The following is a 19,104-nucleotide window of genomic DNA, read 5'->3' as shown; positions in this document are numbered from 1 at the left end:
TCTCACCAGGCAGCTTGATACAGAGCTTTCTTCCTTCTGCCCAAGGCTCTCATCTCCTCCAAGTAGGAAACCCGAGGGTCCCAGGAGCTGTTACACTGAAACCCTGAGAAGGTGGCTCTGTTCTGCTTGGTTGGGTTAGGCCAGCCCAGCACACTTGTCACTCACTGGATAGAGAGCTAGGGGCAAAGAACTCACTCTGTCCCTTTGTTTACACTGAGTATGGGCCAAGAGGAAGTAAAAGTTCACTGTAAACAACAGCCCCCTGTCAAATGTTACTTATTTTCATATAATGGGTAGTGAGGGGAGGAGCTTGTTTTGTTTTTCTTGCAGTTGGCCTGATCTGCTTCTTGCAGGTTATATAAAGACCCCAGTAGTGAAAGCTAACCATTACAACCAACTACCTATGTATTATGAGAATAAATCATTTAGTAAATGCCAAGAACTCTTTGGAATAAAATTACACTTAAATTCCAGGTGCACAGGGCAATTATTGGTGCATTCTTAGGAATTCTTATATTCTTACTATGCAAGTGCTTCAAGACCTGAAGCCTGTGGGATACAGTCAATGTGAGGAACACTAACATGCAGCAAGATGTTTTACGCACACAGAGAATTTTTTCACACAGTTGGTGAGACCACACTGATCCAGCAATTTGAATATTATTAATATCTGTGGTCTCGCTCATTAAATACTTAAGAAAACATAGTAAAATTGTTAAGGATACACATTTAGAACGCTACAGCTCCAGCTATACTCAAGTTGGCAAGTGATTAACACTGCTTAAAAATTCTAGGCAGATGATAATTTAGAGTCCCCATGAAAGCCTTGAGTTTATTTGATTGTTCTCTTAATTACTGGGCTCTATGCTATCAAATATTTGTGGAAGAGGAAGTTTTTCTTTGTGGGAGTGAATAATAACCACGCTTACACTTGGCAATTTTTGCCTTGAGTTATTAAGATTTGCATTTCTCACTTTTGGTTCTAAGGAAAGGTGTTTAGCCATTTTTAGAAAGCAGGTACCAAATAATCAATTGTCAAACACCCCAGTAAGTTCCCGCCCTAGACAAGTGCAAAAATCCCAGGTATTAGCAACCCACCTCCAGAGACAAATCTACAAAGGGTGGAAAGGGGGAGAGAGGATGTCTCACTTTTCTAGGCGAATATATTGTGACTGGTATGTGTTGCGTGCATTAAGGAACTCTCTCTGCTTGTTAGCTGCCGTTTAGAAACCAGCTAGAAAAAAAGTCTGCGAGAGATCGCGCACAGGCGAGCCCCAAGCCTCCCTCCCTTGCTCCCTGAGTGCCCTTGCCCTTCCAGGCGCGTGAAGAATAAACAGGCTGGTCATTGATCTCCGGGTGGTGGTGTTGCTCTCTGGGAAATGCTGGGGGTGCCCAGGGACGCGGCTCAGTCCGTGGATGCGCGACTGAAAAAAAAATGTTTGCCCAGGAGTGGAGAGAGAACATGCAAATTGGCATCCAGCTCAACAAGAGGAAAGGGGACGGCGAGAAAAAGAAACGTGTTGCTCGTATTGTGTCTTAGTCCCCTGCTCTTACCATCCTCCTCCGGACCCGTGACCTCCCTCGAGACATCCCCCTGTCTTCCCTTTCTGGACACCAGATCCGGGGAGAGCGGTCCGGATTCCCCCGCTCCGTCCTAGGTTTGAGATTTAATAGGATTTTTTTTTTTAACCCTCCTGGCAAACCGGCTGCTGTTTTAAGTCAATGAAAGTAAGATGGGTAGAGATAAGCGCCGGACCAGCCCGGGAGCTGTCAGAACACACACAAATCAGCCCCCACAGCTCCTGCTCCGGGCATTACCCTCGGAGTTTCTTCGTATGGGGCTGAGACTCCGGGGAGGCTCGCTCTCGCCTTCCTGCGCCGTCTCCACGGTCGCAGACTCAGGACTCGAAGCCCCAGCCGCCGACCCTTGTTGAGACCCCCCACTAAACATCATTCCCCGGTTCTTGGGCATTGGGATTTGGTGCTTTACGCACACAAAACCAAACCACTTCAACCATCCCAGAGGCAGAGATGAGAGCGCCTCAAAACTTTTCTCCCCCTCACCCACCTCCCCACCCGTCAAGGAGTAGGTGGGTGCGGAGTGCCGTCGGCGGGGACCCGCGGGCGCAGAGCGGCTCTTCGTGGGAGCAGTGGTCGCTTTAAAAACCAAACCACTCGCCGCTCCAGCCTCGGCGCTGGGCGGCCAGCGGCTCGCCTCCCAGAAGGTTCCGCTGACAGCCGCAGACCCCCACGCGCGCCCTCCGCGCCGGCTTTCCCGCGTGCAAACGGGAGTCGGGGGGCGCCAAGGGGCCCAGGTGATGCTTCCAGGACAGCGGGTGAGGTTCCAGCGCAGGGAAGAAGTTGACAAAGGGGACTTGACTAAACACGAATGCATATTTATAGACGCGAGCTCCATCAAGATCTAGAGATAGTCTCCTTCTCCCTGCCTCCTTCCCCTCCTGCCATTTCATTTTATCGCTCCTTGAAGTGGAGGGCAGATTGTTTTCTTTAAAAAAAAAAAAAAAAAAAAAAAAAAATTCCTGCCCGGTGTGGGTCATCGCCGCGTTATTTACAATCTAGTTACTCGGCAGCAGACGGGGAAGCCAACTCCGGGCTCTTTCCCCTTCGGATGGACAGAGAGGGCGACCGGGCGGCCCGCGGCAGGAAGGAGGTCAGGGTGGGTTTGCGGGCGCCCGGGGGGCGACCTGGAGGGAGCCCGAGCCCCCGCCCCGCCCCCGCCGCACCCCCGCGGGGCGGGCGCCGGGCCGAGCTGACCGGCGGCGGGTGCGCTGCCCTCGCCTCCCCCATTGTTCCGACTGTCTTTTTGCCTTTTGTTATTTGCACTCGCATTGTGTTGTTTGTCTCTGAAGCCGCCTCATGACCAGCCAAGGGATTTCACCTCGTCCTTGAGAGCTACGCGGGGAGCGCGAGCGAGCGAGCCAGAGACTGGGGGAGAGGGACGCGCGCGCGCACACACAGACACACACACAGACACACACACACACAGAGTGGAAAAGGCAAGCCACCAAACCCATCTCCAGTCTCCTCCCGGGGGGCCCCCCAGCCCGCCACTGTGCCCCTTTGCATCCCGCGCCCGAGGAGACGCTGAGGAAAGCCGGTAAGGTGCGTGAATCGCAGCGTTTTAACTTTGTTGTGGGTCCCGACGTGGTTGCGGGCAGCCCTCCAAGGCGCAGCGCTCTCCCCGTGCCCGCCGCGCCGCACTCGCTCGCGGCTCCAGCTGGAGAGCCGGCGAAGGAGGGAGGGGGCCGCCGGCGGAGTTTCCTCAAGTACGGAGGGAGGGGGACAGGGTGGGGGCGCGGGGAGGCGGGAGGAGGTTCGGGGCTGACAGCCGCCCCGTCCCCCACCCCCGCTCGGGGGACGGCCGTCCGCCGGGGACCCCGGAGTGCGGGCTTGGACCCAGTTCAGCAAACGGGCTAACTTTATATATTTCGCTCGGGGAGCCTGCGTGCCGCTGCCGGTATTGTTTTGTAAGTGGTGGCGGTGGAGATGGTGATGAGCGAGGCGGGCCGGAGGAGCGCTGGGAAGACGCTAAGGCTGGTCGGTGCCTCTCGGCCGGCGGCCCGCGGCAGCCCCTCAAAGTTGGCCAGGGCGGGGTGGGGGGGCGGGTGGTTCCGATCCTTCCCAGGACGGACGCGCGACCCCCGGCCCATACCACTACCTGAGCGCTCCCCCGGTTGTCTTTTTGTTTCGCTTTCTGCCATCCCTCTCCGCATCAGTCCTCCTCCTCCCCAGCTCCCGCTCCCGGCCCCTCCCGCCCGGAATTTCGGAAAGGAGCCTCATCCTCGTAGATTCTAGGGATTTCAGACACCGGAAGCTTTAATGTTTAATTGCAACTACTTTTTCGCCCCCCACCCCGCTCCGAGTACTAAGTGGAGACCGCTCACGTGTTGTCACTTGAAGCGCAGGGTTGGGGAAACCTCGCTTGCACTTTGGGCTCCAGTCCTAAAGCCAGGAAAAGAGGTTATACGAGTTGAGATCAAATTGCATTTGGAAATGTTTGCGTCTGTTAGCAGCAGTTGGTTGAGTATTGATCGGCTGGCATGGGATGCACACGAAGCACTGTTTACATATTTTAATAGTAACTTCCCTTCCACGTTACAAAGCGAATCTATTAATACATAGGTGGACCCTGGTGAATATCTAAAGACGCTGGCCTCTGTGACCAAAGGCAGAGCGGTGGCGAATGTGAATTCATGTCGTTATCTTCCTTTCCCAACTGAAAGCGGGTCAAAATGAGAAATTCTGTGACTGTGCAAAACGATATTCTCAGTGCCAGCCAGCCCAGGCACTCTGGGTGGCAGTCAACTGTACTTTTTGAGAAAAGTTTAGGGATTAGTTCTAACCCAGTTGAGATCCTCACTATATCCAGATATCCAAAGTAGTTTCTCAAGAAAAGCATGAGCCGGTTTCCCCAAGAGACTGCCTTCAGGCCCAGCACAGTTCTTTCGTTCAGGTCAAGACCGAGGAAGAGCTGGGGGATTTTGGGTAATAAGTGTGGGAATCTGCAGAGACTAGACAGAGTGATTTGTTTCCTTGCTGTTCATAAATAATGGCCCCTAGTATCTTTCACACACACACACACACACAAAACCAAACCAAACCAAACCACACAAACAAAACAGGCCAATCAAGAAGGTGTGTGGGAGATTTGTAGGCAATGGACATTTCAATCGGAAAAACCAGAGCAGACTTTTTGATCGGGATTACCAGGAGTAAGGCTCGATTGCCAGAAGTGATTAGGTTAAGGGCCAGATGGTTTTAAAGTATACGGAAATGTTTTTTAACTTTGTCTTTTATAGCATTTACAAGGAGGACGCTCTCTTAGAGACTTTACAGAACTGCTGAATTTTGATCTGTCTAATTTTGAAAGAATTCAGCTGTAGGGTGAACTGCCATTAACTCTGATAGGAAAGGAATCTGGTTTCCAACGCTGATACATGGGAGAGAGTTTCTGGGGGTGCTTCTTCCTGATTTAAATATAGCTCTGAGGCTGAAGCTTAGATAAATCCAGCCACAATGATTTAAAATCATAAGTACTTTCACTGAAAGTTCTCTTAGGCATTGTGTAAAGTTCTCCTGCAGATTATGTCATTAACTGTTTATTCCTCAGAAGTATACAAGATAAAAATCATAAGCATCACTTAAAACTGATGCAATACAGCATCAGTTAAATCCTTAAACTGGTAGGGATGGCTTTTGTTTGCCTAAAAGGTAGATCTTTCATCACACGAGTTGTTTAAAAACATTTAATTGTGGGGATGGGAAGGGATGTGAATAATTATTTAGTTATTTGTGTTAATTATATAGCAGCATACTTGCTTGAAATTCTTTTTTTCCCTTTCTTTCCAGTGGTCTTTCTAACAACCTTGTACATGCAGAAATAACAGAGTTTTTGTTTGCTTGTGGGTTAAAAAAAAATCTTTTTGTAGCCATTTTGAGTGGGCAGTATTGAATCAATCTGATACAGACTTGAAAGTGTACTCTTAATACAGGAAAAAAGAGCTTGAACTCTTCATAGAGAAACCTTATACAGTTTTGTTGTTGAGATTGAACAGTTCTGGTTGAATGGCAGACAGGATTCAAAACTCAAACTTATTTGGTAAATAACCAGGCATTTGAGATCCAGTGGTTATTTCAAGTTAACTTAGTTCTATACATGTAAATGCACATCCTGTTTAGACTGACACATGGTTTTGTAAAAGAAAAAAAATGAATATATGCTTATAAAGATGTTATCTGTGGAGTATATGGAGTAAACAGTAAATAACAAGAGTGAAGTTTATACTGAGATATAGCTGCTGCTTCTTTTTTTTTTTTTTAATCCTTTTTGGGCATAAGGCAGAAGCTGTAGGGAGAGTTTAAAATTTCATTTTCCATTTAAAAAACCTGAATGCTTGGGGAATTTTTTTCTCTTTAAAGCAAATGAAAAATATGATATAATGATAAAAAGAACAAACTGTCTTCTTGTAAAAGCTGTATCCCTTTATTGAGTGATAGGCAACCATTGTTTTGAAGGTATGTCTAGATTATATAGGCTCCCCTGGTGGCTCAGACGGTAAAGAATCCACCCACAATGCGGGAGACCTGTGTTCGATCCCTGGGTGGGTAAGATCCCCTGGAGGGAGGGCATGGCAACCCACTCCACTATTCTTGCCTGTAAAGTTTCCATGGACAGAGGAACCTGGCGGGCTACAGTCCATGGGGTCGAAAAGAGTCAGACATGACTAAGCAAATAAGCGCAGCTAGATTATATAAAATTATAATACTCAGGGCAGGATAAAACTTGTTTTTTTTTACTCTAAAATAAACTGGATTTCAAATAACTTAGAGTTCTAACACTGAACACTATTTAGATTTCCAGCAGGTAGAATTGTTTGTTATGATTGATTGGCATAACCTGGATGATTCACCCAGTGTCCGATCACCTCTGGTAGCAGAGAATGCTGTAATTAGAGTTTTGAGAGTAGCTTGGAAAACTTATTTGTCTAGGCTAGAAGTTGATGTGTTCCCTCACACGCTTATCACACTTCTTTAGCCTGAGAAATGGAGGTTTATTTGAAAGGTGAAGAAAGTGCTTGGCTGTTTCAAATAAGCTATATCCTGAGCTTAGATTTGTAGATAGTTAATAAAATAAAAGTCCAATTTTGTTCCAAACGTTGTTTTAAAACACCCATTTGTAAATTGCCTACATTTGGTTTTCATATGTTAATGATTTGGGATCTGAAACTTCTTTCAGAAAGGCATTTTGGTTTATCTTAAAAAACACCACACAAAACTGTCTAAACAACTCTGTAAATAAACTGTTCCAAATGCCTCAATTTGATGAATGAATTAAAGAATTATAGTTCTTAATCCAATTATGATCAGTCTTGTTATTTCCATTTCCCATTTGAGGGTGCTTAGGGAGTGGGGATGGTAAATGATTCTCAAATGTGAGTGCGGTCTTTGTTGTTTATTTTCTGTGTGTGATATAATCACTCATACCTAGGATTTAGGAGAAGGATTTCAGAGTAAGAAGCATACTTGAACCACCTTCAGTTAAACCAGGAGTGCGTTTGCATGTAAAGTTGCTTTTAATGGAAGAATAAAATGAAGTTTTTAAGACTGTGAAGCCAGGATCTAACCTTTTGCTTAAAAATAGTGATTTTTATATTAAAAAGGGGCAAAATGGAACCCTTAAGCCCAGTAGCAGGGCAGATACTCAGCCACCATAGACATTTTCAGCTGGGCCATATCGCGACGTGTCTATGGTATTTTAAAATAAACTTTGCTCTATACAGTGTCCTTGTTTTAAAAATGGGGAATATGCTTTTTGGGTTGTTTTCTCCCAACCCCAATGCCTTTAGCTGCCTTCATGGGCACCCTTGAATGCTGCCCTGATCAGGGGCCTGGATTTAGGATAGGCCCAGTTTGCTTTAATGGACTCTTTTGAATTTTTGCCCCATTTGCCCAGTTTAACCTCTGGCTCATCAACTAATGAATTCAAAAGTGATAATAGCTTATTATGGTTTAATTATCTAACTAAATGTTGTTATTATTAATACGGCAGTTTATTGGGACCATCTAATGCCTTAGAGAAAAACATGGAGTATCAAGTGAAGCTACCGGGAAGAAATACTTATAAACATAAGCATTTTTTTGTTGTCGTACCACTCCAATCATACCTTACAGGGAAGTAATTACTCTGCTTTTGAGCAAGAGTGACATTCAGTGGGGGAAGCATATTAATAAAATCAGGGGGGAAATGAATGCATTTAAAGAATCAATGCAATAGCCAGCCTTTAAAAATTGAATCTTAAAAAAAATTTCTGAGAAAAAAAATGCATCTCCAGGAAGTGGCACTGGTGGTGATGGTGTTGGCATTGAATGCTGCAGGTAGAGATCCTTTCATTCATTTTTTTTTAACTGATTAGTTTTTGGCTGCTCTGGGTCTTTGTTGCTGTGTAGGCTGTTCTCTAGTCGAGGTGAGCAGGGCTATTCCCCAGTTGGATTGTGCAGGCTTCTCATTGCAGTGGCTTCTCTTGTTGCAGAGCATAAGCTTCACTGGTTGTGGCCCATGGGCTCAGTAGTTGTGGCTCCCGAACTCTAGAGCACAGACTCAGTAGTTGTGGTCCACAGGCTTAGTTGCGCATGTGGGATCTTTCCAGATCAGGGATCGAACCTGTGTTCCCTGCATCAGCAGGAAGATTCCTTACCACTGAGCCACCGGGAAAGCCCCCATTCATCAATTCTTCATTGCTGAAAGTTTATTAGAAGTTTAGAAAATGAGCCACCTGATTATATCTTTGATGCTTTATTCAGTTACCTCATGATCATATGCTCCCCCTTGTCCAAAGGGGATAAATAGAACAGCAAAGGGATGCACTATTGGTGTTCTCTGGAAGCTCAGCGCCTTGTCCCTGCAGCACCAGGTCGTCTGGGAGCTAGAGAATTCAAAGAGGGAACCAGGATGCAAAAGAAGCCAGCCCACTAGCCTTCAGAGCGTTTCAATTTAGGTCTATTTATAATTCTTCCAGGACTCCACTTGGAGTTCTGAACATTCAGTGCTCTGCCCCTTTTCTTAACCTCTAAAGCTGGAGATTATAATCCTTTTTTTGTAGGAATATTGCCTGGATTACACTCAATATTGTATATCAGATACCTAGCATAGGGTGTCTCATGAACTAGGTGTTCCGTAATTGTTAGCTGCACTCCTCTCTTCCTTCAATCAAAGCTAGATTTTGATCATTAATAATGTTCAAAGCTTCATTTTGTACTTGCTTTGAACTTATTTGAGTCCAAGAAGAAAAATATATCACTTTCTTGAGACTGAGATCAACACTTCAAAATGGTGATTCAGTTAACATCTATGTATGATCTCTGACAATGTGGTTTTATTAAGATGCTGTATCTGGTGCAAGTGTGAATTCTATCTTTTATTCATATAAATGTTGCTCCGTGAAAGAAACAAAAGCTTTAGGACCTGACTATAGATCTCTCTTCTTGTTACAATTTTTGATTTCTTGTTGCAGATATAAACTAGGGAAGATTTACTGTGATTTCATCCATGGAGAGTCATCTGCCTCTGGGTTATATTAAGTTTAGCATGTATGGATAGAAGTTCCACTTGGAAAAAGAAATAAGTCTGCCTTTGTGCTGTTTTGTCCTATAGGGTCAACAGTTCCTTCAAAGAAAATCTCTTAGGTTTGTTTGTCTGAATTGGGTGCAAGGAGAAAGACACAGTGTACCATTGCCTACTGGAATAGATGGTATACAGAACCTGGAAAAATTAGTTTGTTTTCTTTTCCCAGTGATTCAGAGGATTTCTCTGTAAGTAAATTGACCAAAGATAAGGAAAAGACTTTTTAAAAAAAGCACATAACTTGGTTACTGCATTAGAGTCCATCAAGAAGTAGATACCAAGATATGATTCGACATATAAGAAGGTTTTTGCAGGGAAGGCATAGGAGAAGCTGCGATCCAGGTTTGACACTCACGCAAGGAGAGAGGGAAGGAGACAGGATTGAGTAGGAAGAAGCAGGATGGTTAGCTAGATGGTTTGGCTAGAGAGATAAGAGTCAGCCAGTGGAGGAGCCCTCTGTCCCAGTGGAACGGCTGCATTCACAGCACTCACTGTGCTCAGTGCTTGGCCGGGAGCAGCCCCTGGAAACAGGGCCTTGGAGCTCAAATGACACTGAAGTTACAGAGAGACAGCTGGTGGGGGTGCTGAGTTTGTTATGTCCTGGCCACAGGAGACCTGAGTGGGGTAGTGGTTTGGAAGTATAGCCCTGAGTACTGGCTCTAGTTGGGTGGCGATGGTGGTGGTGGTTTAGTCGCTAAGTCGTGTCCGACTCTTTTGCAGCCCCATGGACTGTTGTCCGCCAGGCTTCTCTGTCCATGGGATTTCCCAGGCAAGAATCGGAGTGGGTTGCTGTCTCCTTCTCCAGGCAATCTTCCCGACCCAGAGACTGAACCCACATCTCCTGCATTGGCAGGCAGATTCTTTACCAGTGAACCAACAGGGAAGGCCCTGGTTGGGTGCACCTGCCACTAAGAAACAGACCTGGTGATTTCTTTGAGTTCTGACACCTTACTTTCCTCCTCTGTAAAATGAGAAAAATGATTGTGTCGCCTCACAGAGTGCTAGTCAAGATTGAGATTCTATGAGATTCTATATAAATCCACAGTACCACGTGTGGCACAGAGGACATGCTCAACATATATTTCTCTCTCTTTAATGTATTCATAAAATGCAGTTGGGGGGTATAAGTGAATTGTATCAGGGGATTGTAAATATATGTTGACAACAGGTAGTTCATGTAATTAGAAGGTATGGTTTCTGCCAGCAAGCATCCTTCATGTCTGCCTTCTCAGAGTCGCCCAGTTTAGCTCTCAGGCGTCAGTCCTTATTTTTATGAGGCTGTCAACCGTGCAACAGATAGACCAGCTGCTGACCTTGACCATCTTCAGGTAATTTGCCCTAAAGCATGAGATAGACAGCACTCTCTCTTCATTTCCTTACTCCTCTAGGCTTCCTATTCAGCTGAGAAGCAACTTGCACTGTAAGTCTGCATTTTATCTTGAGCCTCAAACACCTTGCGAGTCTTTGCTCCCCTATGTTTTTGCTCCTAAACCAACTTTCCTCCCGCCACGAAGCACTGAACTCAAGTGGCCCTCAGAGCGAGCTACTGCTGTGATGAGTCACAGAGCCGCCAGCACTTTGCTTCGTTAGATTTGATCACTGCCATGAGCAGTCCTTCGATTGTCAGCTAAGAGACCCTTCAGGGAGTTGTCCCTTAATAGAAAGTCTCTTTTCTTCCCTCCTGTTGTAACTTTAAATTAAAAGAAACTGTAGAGGAGCTGGTGGCCTTGCAGCAGTTCATTCTTCTACCCACTGGGAGAACAACATCTGAGAAAAGATGTTATTGGACTGAGAATTGAGTTGTTGCTATTTTTTGGGGGGCCAGCGTGGGGAGTGGGGCAGTTGCGAGGGAGGATCTGGCTCTCAGTAATGCCATGGGAGGTGGGGGGGGTGGTGATTCTTCGGTGCCTGCTGGGGAACCTTTGGGGGAATGGAAGACATTGATTCAGCATCTTGGGATAACGAGATTGCTGGTGTCTTGCCCCCGAGTTTTAGGTGGTTCTGTGTATTGTACTGTGGGAAACTGGCAGTGGGACAACTTCAGAATCCAGGGAGGATGGGAGGCAGGAAGAGGGAGCTAATTTTTGACACATTCCTCTGACGAGTGCCCCCTCTAGGGAATCTGTGCCCAGGATAAGGACTGCTTACTGTGAGGCTTCTGGCATAGTTTTCCCCAAATAGTGAGTGCTGGTTGCTTCCATGTCACTTGTTAAAAAGATGGACGAACGGAACGTTTGGAGAGCCTCTCTGCTGAGACCCGATCCTGCATTCTCTGCAGTTTCGGGTCCATCCCCACCCTGGGTTAGAACCTGCCCTCATTTTGGATGTCTGCTGGAATTCTCTGGTGCCCTGCATGGCTACTGAAAGCTGAAGTTGTTTGACGGGTGGTAGCAGGGGCTGACTGCGATGTGCATGGACGTTCTTGTGATGCCCGCTGTCACTGTGCCGTATTGGCAGCCTGTCACATGTATCTGGCACAGGCAGTCTCATTACTTTCCTCTTGGACTGGGAGCTGCTCTGGAACAAGTGCATACCATTTCTTAGAATTCTGTCTTGACTTTTCCTACTTCACTTTCTCAGCCGCATCTCCACTGTACCCTGACGGCTAGCAGAATAGTTGGGCCTTTGCACATTAAATCAGGAAATGAAGTGATAGTTTTGATGCACACTAACTAACCAACCAAACAAGTCTCCAAGTTTGTTCCTGTTTTCTGTTTTGGTTTTATCGGCCGCTCAGCCTGTGGGGTCTTAGCTCCTGGATCAGGGATGGAACCCGAGCCCCACTGCGTTAGAAGGCAAAGTCTTAACCACTGGACCGCCAGGGAAATCTCCTCTAAGTTTGCAAAGAAAGTTAATATGTGCTAAGTTGCTTCAGTCGTATCCAACTCTTGGACTGCAGCCTACCAGGCTCTTCTATCCATGGGATTCTCCAGGCAAGAATACTGAAGTGGGTTGCCATGCCCTTCTCCAGGGGATCTTCCTGACCCAGAGATCGGACCCAGGTCTCCCGCATTGCAGGCAGATTCTTTACCATCAGGAGCCACTAGGAAAAGTTGATGAACTCACTGTTTGTTTCTAGGGACCTCCTCACCTCCACAAACATGCCTCGCTTCTGTCACTGCTTATTGGGCGTTTCTCAACCTTTCTCTTCCCACAAGGTCTTTATCCTCCTGCACCATCGCCACATGCATTAAGTTAATCTCACCAGAGGAAGTGAGAAGTGGAGAGTTTGCTAAATACACTGTTGCCTGTTTTGAAAGGGGGTAGCCAGAGGTGACAAACATTTGGAAGCTAAGCTCCTTGAGGGCACAGCATTGTATTTCCAGCACAATCAGAGTACTTGGAACGTGGCAGCCACAGAATCAATGATGGCTGAGCCAACTTGTCTTCCAAACTAAGCTGCATTCTGATTCAAGGCACCCAGCATGATGGGGAGGTGAGAAAACTAATAATGGTTAGGCATCGACCATGTTCCAGGCACCTGCTAGGTGCTTTACATGGATAATCTCATTTAATCCTAACAGCCCACACATTAAGTGGCTATTATCTCCTTTCCACAAACAAACTGCAAGGAGTCAGGTGCCTACTCGTTCTCCACAGCTAGTAAACAGGAGAATCACTGCCTGGATTTCAGTCTTTTTGACTCAGCCCCTCGTATACTCTTTCCATCATGCCGTGGCCAAGATGCTGGTGTGGGTTCCTATCCATGAAATGCGAGCACTAACCATGCCTTCCTGTCTACCACAGGGGACAGTTAGGAGCAGGTGAGAAGTGTAAAGTAATTTCTAAACATCACTTATCATTATCAAGTACCCACTGATCCATTTACTAAGCCAAAGAATATTTATTGAATGCACAGATAGATATTGCTTAAGCTATACTTAACAGGAAATATTTTGACTTGAAGCAGAGATCCTGAATACATAAAAACTGACATCAAAGGAATTTATAGAGCAGTGTGTCTCAAAGGTGATCACCCAGTCATCTTGCTGAAAACCACCTGGGATGTTTTTGAAAATGTGCTTTTCTGTCCCCCTCTCAGACATAAGAAACCTGAACCCCTGTGGTTGGGAAGCCCTCTAACCCTGAATTTTTAACAAGCATGACTGGTGATTCTTTTGCACATAAAAGTTTGAGAACCAGTGATAAAAACTTTTTATTAATTCTCTTTGGTAGTAGGTTATATATATGGCTTATAGAGGTAAAGTAAGGTGGTCAAGGAATAGCGGAAGTGCCAGAATAAAGCACAGGTGATTGTTGGATTTGTGGAAAGACTTCTTGGTGATTTGGTTTTAGGTTTTTGGTCATTTATTTAGGTTTTAAAGAACCTAAATAAGTTTGAGGATATAGAATGCTAACATGCTGAAGGTCAAGAGTGATGGGAACTGCCACAGAGTGGGTTGGGGTGGGGGAAGGATGGCAGTTATGTGCATTCCAGACTTAAAAAGATCTTTCTTTTCCAGGACAGATGGAGAGGTAAACTGGAGACCTGGGGTTGATTTATTTATTCGGTTCAGTATCCCAAATATTTAGAACAGTGTCTGGAACATAAGCAGGTGCTTAAAGACCTTTGCTTAACAAATGAATAAAAACAGGTGGAGGGAGAGAGCAATGTGAATAGATTAGAATAGCTTGATTATGATTATTGTGGTTAAAGAAATCGAGAAGGAAGATGCTGGGAAGGAATCCTAGTGAGACCAGATAAGGACAAGTTATAATTAGACTAATATGGTCCTTACAGGAGAGTGCCTTCAGACAAACAAACAGTGCAAAAGCAAACCTGGGGTTTGTATGGGATCAAATCATCCGGCTGCTGTTTGTGTGTATTATCTTGGGAGCAGCAATTACTACATGAGGATAAGGACTGAGTCTGTTTTGTTCTCCAAATGATCAGAGTCCTTAATAAATATTTATTGAATGAGTGACCGGGTTTCCACATGGGCTGGAAAAGAAAGCTTTTAAATGATACAAAAATATCTTGTAAAAAGAGAAAAAGAATCTTGATGAATGCTAACCAATAATGGATGATGATGAAAATAGCAAATCTTCATAAAAACTGCAAGTTCTTAGGCAGTCTATTTGGAATTTAGGAGCATCTCCATCTGATGGTTTGCCTGTCACCAGACAGTGCTTTGCTGTTCATGTCACTTTCATTTTGCTGTGTCGAAAATCCCCTGTGATGCCTAGCACAGTGCCTTGCTGATGTTGGCTATTGAATAAGTAATTGCTGAAGGGTTCAGTCCGTGAATGAAGGGTATTGACTTGGGATGGGGGAGAGGGGAAATCGAAAGCAGATGAGGAAGAGAGTTGCCTTCCTTCACTTAGAATTCCCAGCGTGGCCTGTGGTCCAGTGACCTTTAGCAGGCAGATTTCCCATATAACTCAAAGGCTGGTTATTGTAATCTTGGGAAGAAGGATGCTTGCTAGGGTAATGACTGCAAAGGTGGGTTCAGCATTGTTCAAAGAGGCAGCCATTCATTTGATCTGAAAAGTCAGGCTGGAAAATGTATTGGGGGAAGAAACGGTAAAAAAGTAATTCTAAACCTAACAGGAGTTTCAGTAGAAAAATGGCTCTAATTCAAGCGGTGTAATGTTAACATCAATGTGCGTCTCGTGGCTCAAGCCCCGCATCCTGCTTTGGAAATAAAAGGAGAATTGTGTAAAGAATTAGCAATACAAGGCATTTTTAAGTGCTTTATTGCAGAGGCCTGTGATACTCTGTGAAATCTATGCAGGCTTTTTCTTCCTGCTGTGCTTAATTTCAGAATCTGATGCTATTACCTATCCTTGGAGAAAAAAAAAATCACTCTCTGTTAACTCTTAAAAACCGAGTTTAGCATTGTGCTGGCTTGCAACATAATCTTTCTGACATTTCTTGGGTAGAGAGCAGTGGTGCATGTAGCTGTGGAGGGGTTTTTGCCTCCAAGTTTAGTATCCAGGATTGCTTCTAGGGGGCGGCGTTAGAGTAAGAGGGCAAGTTGGAAATAAAAGTCGAAAGCATAAGTTTAGAAATGGCTCAAGCAGCTTGAAGAATAAGGTCTCTGAAAGAGTTGGCAGAGCTTGTGTTTGGCATGGATCCAGATCAGAAGCCAGAAAGGCAGATGCGTCCTAAAGAAGATCAGGCAGAAGCCAGGACAGGAGTTAACCCTTTACAACAGAGATGACAATCTTCTTGTGATATGAAGAGAAGCCCTCCACATAAGTTCCCTGGCATGCCATCACCGTGCTCCTTCACCTGTCTAGCTTGAAATAACAGTTGATGATTGATAGTTTACTGTTGCCAGGCATTGTGCTAAGCAGTTTATTTTTATTGGCTCTTCCCAGGAATAATGTAGATGTAGCTACACATGTTGATCCATTTTACAGATAAGGAAACTGAACTGGCCCCAAGCAGTAGTAGAGCTGGCATCTGGCGGAGCTGAGCCTTGAACACAGAGTGGTCTGACTCAGAGGCTGGGGCTCTTGCCCACTGTAACATGGGAAGCGTATTTTAAGTCCAATTGAGTCATGGCTCAAAATGACACTTGTGTTTTCCTTTTCCTCTATACATGTACTTCTATCACTCTAGGATAGGCTCTTTTTCTGCTTGTTTCTGAACTTTGGCAAAGTTCCCCAAAGTGGGATCTCTCCTTACAATTTACACTGTTGACCGCTGTCAGGTCAGTCTTCCTGACATGCTGTTTAGACTGTGTTGCCCCTTTCCTGAACATTCATGGTGCCTGAATACCACACCCCGATGGGATCCAGACCTTTAAGTCTGCTTTCTAAGGGCCTTACCGTCTTCTCCAAGCCTTCTACATTTCCAGGCTCATATTGGAAACTGTCCTTTTGAGACCAGTTTGCTTCTGATCTGGATTCAAGCTGAGCATGGTTTCCCAAACGGCTCTCAAAGTGTCTGTGACACATGAGCCTTGTCAACTCCTCTCAGAATGCTCATGTCAGGGGCCTTCCAAGGGTATCTCATGAAAAGTCAGTGCTAGCATCTGAACTCTGTGACTCAGGGAGTTTTTCCCGAGTTGCTTTTCCATCTGCTTCAGACCTCTTTATCGTCTGACTTTCCTTGGTTCCCAATCCACTTGACTCTGGGTTTAAACTTTCTCTTTTGATGTGTCATTCATTCGTTCAGTGATCAGCAAATATTTGTTGAGCACCTACTATGAGCCAGACCCCACTTTAACTGCTAGAGAGCCTGTGATGTGTGTAACAGGCACATACCTCATAAACAAGATATATACCTTATATACAGATCCTTGTATATCACCTGCATTTATGATTGTAAGCTGTAGAACTGTACTTTGCAGGAGTATATACAACACGGAGGAGAAGTGTCTGCTATTTTGGCAGGACAGCCAGAGGAGGCAGCCATGAGGAAGTCACATTTGAAGGAAGGTTACTGAGGTCTCATCGAGGTCTCATCCCTGGTGGCTCAGATAGTAAAGAATCCCCCTGCAATGTGGGAGACCTAGGTTCAATCCCTGGGTTTGGAAGATCCCCTGAGAAAGGAATGGCAACCCACTCCAGTATTCTTGCCTGCAGAACTCCATGGACAGAGGAACCTGGTGTGCTACAGTCCATGGGGTTACAAAGAGTCAGACACGACTGAGTGACTAACACTTTAATGAGAAAAAGAGGACAAGAGAAAAAACCTTTGAGACATATGAGTAGTACATGCAAAGGTTCCAGAGAGAGGGGGGTGGGTGTGTTCTTGGAATTAGAAGGCCAGCATTGCTGGAGCGGAGTGACTGGGAAATGGACATCGATGGGGCTGCAAAGGTGAGTCTTCAAAGGTGAATCTTCAAATAAGAGTGATAAGAAACCCATTGAATAGTTTTAAGCAAGAGACTAATAAAATTTGTGGCCAGAGCATGTAGACCAAATTTAAGAGAAGAAGGAATGGATTTGGCAAGCTTGTAAGGAAGCTGTTGCAGTGATTTGCACAAGAGAAAGATGGTGGCTTTGATTTTGGACTTTCGCAGTAGTATCAGAGATGGAGACAATAGGAAAGGTTTTACAAGTGAACATGGAAGGGAGATCACCCAGTTTCACTGCTTTGTGTCTGCCCCCACCCCAATTCTACCAACCTAATGGAATATTCCATCTGATAATTAGTAAAATGTCTTCTTGTTCATAAGTTTGGAAAAAAGATGTGTAAGTCCATACGCCTCCCAGGGATGCTGCTGGCTGTATCTATATCTCCTTTAGCCCTTGAGTATTCAAGCAGAGTGGAGAAGGAAATGGCAACTCACTCCAGTATTCTTACCTGGAAAATTCCATGGACGGAGGAACCTGGCAGACCATAGTCCATGGGGTTGCAGAGTCAGCCACAACTGAGCACATCAGTAGCATTCAAGCAGAGAGATTTGACACAAAACATGTAGTGTCTTCTGTCTATACGTATATATTTGCTTTCATGTTTCTGGACTTTCCTTTAGTATATATCATCCCCTCCCATAGAGTTTGTGAAACACTACCCATCCCTTAATTTCCAAGTTGAAGTTGGCTTTTTTCACATCATCCTTACAGAATCTACTGACTGATGCTTTCTCCTTGTGATCTGATGATGTTTACATCTATAGCCACTTTTAAAGCTTTGATTGTTCCATGTTATAAGCACGTTGTGAACATGTCTTATCTTTTGAGAGATCCTGTGAGTTTGCCTAGGGATGTGGATTGGTAGTTCAGTATTATGCTCTTATTATGGATCCTCATTTACATCTTTAGTATGGCAGTCTACTTAACCTCCCTCAGTCTGTGATTCCTCATCTGCAGAATGGGGATAATTATATGTACTTCATAAAGCAGTTGTATAGAATCAATGAAAGAAAGAGTATAAAATCTATAAAACAATCCTTGGCCATAATGAGTTCTGCTACATGATGACATTTTATGGTCATAAATGTTATTCTTTGAAATCAGAAACCTGTGTCTTATGACTACTTTTATCTACTTGGAGCTCAGTAAAAATTTATGGAGTTCACATTTAAATTTAAATTTACGTATCACTTCCGCCAGGGGATACAAATATAAGTACATTTTGGTTCTTGTCTGCACAAACCTCTATTTGATAGGGAAGTTAGTAACATAAACTGGTAATTATGTATCAGTGTGATAGGTATAGTGTTAGAGTATTTTGAGAGCAAGGAAGAGAGGTTGGGGAAGGTTTTCTAAGTGAATTGAAGTATGAGCTGAGTATTTTATTGATCAATTAAATGTATATTAAAATAATGTGTATGCATTGTGTAAAACTCAAAGCTACATAACAAAATAGCACACCTGTCTTATTGATGATCATGCCACTATTACTTCCAACTCTGTATCTGTATTTCTGAATAAAATGTTTTTTCCTTATTTTCCAAAAAATGTGAGCTGTTGATTGACTTCCTACTAGTTGGCCTTGTTGTACTACTCTTCCCCCACCCCTGCTTCTTAACATCACACATATTCCTTTTCCCATTATCTCAATGTATTTTCATCTCCCTCCTTTTTTAGAGTTAAATCAGTTCAGTAAACACAGTCACAGGAATTCCCTGGTGGTCCAGTGGTTAGCACTTGGTGTTTTCACTCCTGGGGCCAGTTTGATCCCTCCCTGGTCGGGAAGCTAAGATCCTGCAACCTGTGAAGCAACCCCCCCCCCCCCAAAAAAAATAATCCCCCCAAAACAAAAACCCAAACAAACAAAAAACAAACACATGGTTACTTTGACTCTGTAAATGTTGTTTATCACTGAGAATTTTGTATATTGATTACTTGTACTTTTTATAGAACTTTTTTGGTTTTTCTGGAGTTAATAACGGTTTCTATTCAAACTCATGAGTTTTAGTAAAAGTGTTCAGTGTTTCCTGGAATTTCTGAGTCAGGCTTAGAAACGGGGAGTAACATAATCAGGGTAGACTTTAGGGGCAGTCAGCTGTGGTTGAAAAGATCATTTTATCCCTAACATCATTTAGAATTATTCTTAGAAT

General features: G+C 44.5%; 1 protein-coding gene across 4 annotated transcripts in view; it reads left to right on the top strand.

Annotated features, from left to right (window-relative positions):
* Window positions 1-2,531: 2,531 nt before the first annotated feature.
* Window positions 2,532-19,104, top strand: part of SOX5 (SRY-box transcription factor 5) — a 1,090,001-nt gene continuing 1,073,428 nt past the window's right edge. For 3 of the 4 annotated variants that reach the window (XM_070453776.1, XM_070453775.1, XM_070453773.1), the window contains exon 1: window positions 2,532-3,123. The gene's annotated coding sequence lies outside the window, so the exon portion shown is untranslated. The remainder of the gene's footprint in view (window positions 3,124-19,104) is intronic. The other variant, XM_070453774.1, reaches the window with a different exon arrangement.

This window comes from Odocoileus virginianus, chromosome 23 (genome assembly GCF_023699985.2).
Source record: "Odocoileus virginianus isolate 20LAN1187 ecotype Illinois chromosome 23, Ovbor_1.2, whole genome shotgun sequence".
Lineage (NCBI taxonomy): Eukaryota > Metazoa > Chordata > Mammalia > Artiodactyla > Cervidae > Odocoileus > Odocoileus virginianus.
The sequence above is the reverse complement of the archived record's forward strand: the minus strand, read 5'-3'. Positions and strand labels throughout refer to the sequence as shown.